At 43.2% G+C, this 5000-nt stretch overlaps 1 protein-coding gene, 1 long non-coding RNA gene and 1 pseudogene across 2 annotated transcripts in view; 1 reads left to right on the forward strand and 2 right to left on the reverse strand.

The window, feature by feature from the left end:
• The window catches only part of LOC138007749 (uncharacterized), an 18375-nt gene that overhangs the window by 5701 nt on the left and 7674 nt on the right, over window positions 1–5000 (forward strand). The gene's annotated exons all lie outside the window — the stretch shown is intronic.
• Window positions 937–5000, reverse strand: part of LOC138008789 (uncharacterized) — a 4174-nt pseudogene continuing 110 nt past the window's right edge.
• The window catches only part of LOC138007748 (uncharacterized), a 1076-nt gene continuing 1056 nt past the window's right edge, over window positions 4981–5000 (reverse strand). Inside the window, exon 1 of the mRNA XM_068854809.1 lies at window positions 4981–5000. This exon is cut by the window's right edge and continues 1056 nt beyond it. The gene's annotated coding sequence lies outside the window, so the exon portion shown is untranslated.

Genomic DNA, 5000 nt, shown 5'->3' on the forward strand with positions numbered 1-5000 from the left:
TTCCGTTTTTTAAGGCAAGCCCACCACACTTCAATGCCTTGGGACAGGATCCAGGGTGAATTGTGGCTGAAATTGCAAGCCTTCGTTAAACCTCTGCCACCCAATATACCCCCTATGTCATCTAAACCCAAGCTGGACTCTATCCCCAGGGATTATTGTTTTCGTTTCCACAAGGATAAGAAATGTAACCCCGGTTGTGCTTACAATCATAACTGTTTTAAATGTGAGGGTTCCCATCCTGTTACAAAATGTAATTTTTGTGGCCCATCAAAACAGTCTCGCCCCAGGCCCCAACCTGCCAACTCCTTTCCAAAGAAGCCTTCCAACACCAATAAAAGTTGAGCGTTTACGTTTTCTCCTAGATGGCTATTTCCATTCCACTGTTACCCTTTTGCTCTCAGGTTTCACTCATGGCTTCCCACTTCACTTTGAGGGTGAGCGTAAGTTGTTTAGTTCCGGTAATTTGAAGTCAGCCTTGCGAAATCCAACTATTGTTGATGCAAAACTTAAAAAGGAACTTGAGTTACAAAGGTTAGCAGGCCCATTTGAATCTCCGCCATTGTCTCCCTTTCGAGTTTCTCCTCTTGGAGTCGTTCCTAAGAAAACACTGGGGGAATATAGATTGATTCATCACCTCTCTTTCCCCAAGGGATCATCTGTAAATGATGGTATTTCCTCAGAACACACAAGTTCAAATATGCCACTATTGATAAAGCCATTCAGCTTATCAAGAAGGCAGGACAGGGCTGTTTTGCACTATACTAGGCATATTACGACCAAACAGCACAAGGCACAACAGAATACATGGAGCAAACTGGATACGGTCTGCGTGCGTACGAACGACCATTCTCCAAACTTTATTAGGAGTAAATATATTGACAATGTAATTCGCAAGACACGAAGGATAGGAGCCAAGGCTCGCATTGCTCCCTAAAGGCTGCGTAATCATAAAGTAACGTAAACTGAATAAACACGAAAAAGCATGCATGGAATACGGCAAATAAATGACGAATGAGCACGGAGGCCAGAAAAAACCTTCAAAAACCCCAACACGAGGAAAAAACTGGAAATCTGGATAGGAACCAAGGCTCATTCGCCAGCCTTTCCTACGAGGCCTCACAACAAAATACAATGCCTATCCGACACAAGGCAAACAATGCAAAATCAAACGAATCTACAAGCCCATTATTTTGGTCACATTTAACAAGTCTTCAGCTACATGCTTGACGTATCGCTTCTTTGTTTTAGGACATTTCCAACCAGCATGCTTGTCTAAAAGTGTCTCATTGATAGCTCTACAGGCAGGATGTGAAGCTGCCCCTGATTTGATACTATGCGTCCCGAAAATGGAAATATCGTCAACAAAAGGACCAACAAGCTTCTTAAATTCCAGCAAGATCATAGAATAAGAAATACCGATGCTTCCATGAAAACACTCGCCTGACTTAGACTTAACAATACGCCTAATCAAAGGAAAATGAGGATTCTTAGACTCTGGTAAAAAACTAACCAACCTCTCAGTGACTGCTACAGGACAAGTTAAATTTCCCGATCTAGCTATGACCGAGGTATGACCCTCTCTGATCTGATCATTCTTTCGTTTCGGCACAAAAATAGACATTCGATCTGTAAATAAAGTAATATCTCCGAGTTTCATGGATAATAACTCGTCAATCCGGAAAAAACCGGTGAAACCAACCAGTAATATAAATAAAAAGCGAATATGGGCCAAAGACTCGCTAGAGCTATAATGCTCGGTAATAACTTGCAACAAGTCAATGGGAAGCAATTTTTTCGGTTTGATTGGTCTACCCAGCTTCCTTCTGGCACCTTCAAGCGACAATTGAACCAAAGGGTGGTCAGTAGGACAGCATTCAATGCCCGCCAGCTTGTGAGCCCAACGTATACTGTAGAACAGACCTTCGATTGACGAGAGTCCCGTTCCTTTCCGGAGGGCCGCATGGCACAGCTCCGTGATAAACAGGGAGATGTGAAGAGGCTTGGCTGGGATGACTGGAACGCCTATCTTGGAGGATGCCCACCTTCGCCATCTGGACCAGCCGGACCAGCCGTTATTGTATTTACAGAGGGTGGAAGTCGCCTTGGATTCTAACTGAAGATCGAGAAGATCCGGTACCAAAGACTGAAGAGAGGGATCTGTAAGGGACGGTACTTCGCGCCATGAGCCGACCTGCAAAACATCTGAAGCACAGAAAACGCAGTCAACGCAACAAGACCATGACTGGCAATGGTATAATTATAGTTTTTCTGTAATATTAATGCCTAAGAATTAGAATTAGGGGGACAAATATAACTCGTAAACTCCAAAATGACGAAAGGGATGAGAACGAATAAAGCGGCCAAAAAGCCGAAACACGAATAAATTCTGGTATAGGAGCATACATGCAAAAATGCAAAGGAACTCAAAAATGGAGCCATCACTCGGGATGTAACTAGGCAAGCGTGCATAAAAAACTCCCAAAACGAGACGAAAGGTATGAAAAATAGAGCAATCCACCGACCAAAATGGTGACAAGACCATAAATAGGGAAAACGTGCGCTAAAAAGGCACCAAACATGACTCAGGCACAATACGCCATGTCTCCTAAATGGAGCAATCAATCAATTAACACACCCAAATGGTGAAAAGGCCAAAAATAGGCAAAAGTGCACTAAAAGGCACCATACATAAAAATCATAAGTCGAATGCTCCTAAACGGAACAAAAACTCAAACTACACACCTAAATGGTGACAAGCCATAAATAGGCTATACAAATTGAAGAGGCAAGGCCAACATCCTGAACGAAGGACATGAACTGAATGCGGAATCCTTGGATTTATAAATTTCCATTTGTCCCGGACCCTCAATGAGTAGATTGTCAATCCGAGGGAGAACAAAAACATCTTTAACAAAGCTGTTAAATCTAGAAGGAGTGGAATGCAAAAAAGGCCAGAAGGACGCTGATGGCCATTCAGGTATAACCAGGGTCCCAAACCCGTTACAAGCTTCAAGCTTTCTGACAGAGCGCACTATCAAAGAGACTGGAGGGCAAATCCAATTGATCTCACAACTCCAATCTTGGGCAAACGCGTCTACTCCGCAACTGCTAGGCGAAGCAAATTTGGAGTTAAACCTGGGAAGTTGGGCATTATAGTAAGAAGCAAACCGGTGGACGGTATGAGGGCCCCACTTAACATCGATATCTTGAAAAACTGCTGGATTCAAAGACCAATCGTCCTTGTCGACAAACCTGCTCAGAAGGTCGGCTCTCTCATTAACAGAACGAGGAATCCACTGCGCGTCGAGAACAATGCGCTTGGCTTAGCAAAGCTGAAAAATGTCGATTGCTAACGCTTGAAGATGTGGTTTGCGACTGCCAACTAAAACGATTCTGGCGGCATTATCATTGTCCGTAAAGACTTTCACTTTCGTGCTCTCCAACTCCTTGGCATAGGATGCTAACACGTAGTATATCGCCTTAAGCTCCCGATACGTAGAACTTTGGCCCTTGTCATCCGCAAGCTACATGCCGCTGACAGAAGAAACGCTAAGATTGGAAGAAAAACCCCCAAATGCGACATCACTTGCATCGGTAAATATCACGACAGACGAAGTAGGAGGTGGCCTAATCGAATAGCCATTGAAACAGTCAATGTTCAAATACCAAAACTTCAATTCTACCATCAAACTAGATGAAATAGGCAATATAGAATCCCAAGCTGATCTGGAATCAATGGCAGCGTACATTTGCCTAGTGAGTAATCGAGCAATCGGCCCAACCGCAAGGTAGATAGAATTTACCGATCCCGCAATCTTGGCTAAATTCCGGAACGTTACAAAGCCGTCTTGAATAGCAGAGTCTAATATTGCTTTGAGCTTCGCTACTTTCTTTTCTGGAACTCGGAACTGCATTAAAATCGTGTTAATTACGAAACCTAGCCACTCGCCAATTTGTCTGGGCGACCAGCACGACTTATCTTCATTAACGACAAATCCACAAGAACCGAGATCTTTACGCTGAATAATACTCGCTGCTTGAGCGGAACAATTATCGGGGAGACTGCCTAAACCATCGTCTAGGTAGACAAAACTGACGTGACCCATCGAACGCCAACGCCTTACAAGAGGCCGCAGCAATTTCGTGAAGCAAAAACAAGCCCAAAAGGAAGCACTTGAAAAGTAAAATATCTGAGAGCACCATTGAAATTCCAAGCAAAACCCAAATAGTTTTGATGGTCCGCATGAATCCTGACATGATGGTAGCCCGACTTGAGGTCCCAGGTAAAAAACCAGTCACCCTCATCCAAAACCTCAGACAGAGATCGCAAATCTTCATACTTGAATTTGGGCAAAACTAGACATTGATTAATATGCCTCAAATCTATCACCAAACGAAGCTTTTTGCCTTCGACAACAGAGAGTGGGTTCACGCAAAAAGGCGAGGCGCTGTGCTCCTGAATACAGCAGTTAGCTAGTAACTCCAATATAGCTCGCTGCACAAAATGCGGGCGATCGAGCGAAGATTTGTTGTTTACAAGAAAACAAGGCGAGGGGTATTGACCAAAAGGTAATCTATAACCTTCCCGAATGATACTTAAAACAAAGTCCGGGGCCTGCAAACACGTTTCCCAGAAATATGCTGATTTCTCCAGTCTCCCCGATACACTCGAACAGGTGGTCTCCGCAACAAATTCGCCTGCCGCACGCTTATTAAACGAAGGAAATAAATTGGAATCCTCATCAACCACGTCAGCTAGTCAATCACGCCCGCCTCTATCCACGTTTCGTCTACAGGAGGCGCTGAGGTGCCCAAACTCCCCGCACTGTAAATTTTATCGTACAAAATAAATAAATAAATAAAATATAATAATAATAATAATAATAACGAATAAATAACAATAATAAAAGTAAAAATGAATATAAACAAAATTAAAATACATTTCCACTCCAAAAGCGGCTGAGAGCATGAAAAAATTAGTCTACTGGACTGAAGTCGTT

This window comes from Montipora foliosa, chromosome 6 (genome assembly GCF_036669935.1).
Source record: "Montipora foliosa isolate CH-2021 chromosome 6, ASM3666993v2, whole genome shotgun sequence".
NCBI lineage: Eukaryota > Metazoa > Cnidaria > Anthozoa > Scleractinia > Acroporidae > Montipora > Montipora foliosa.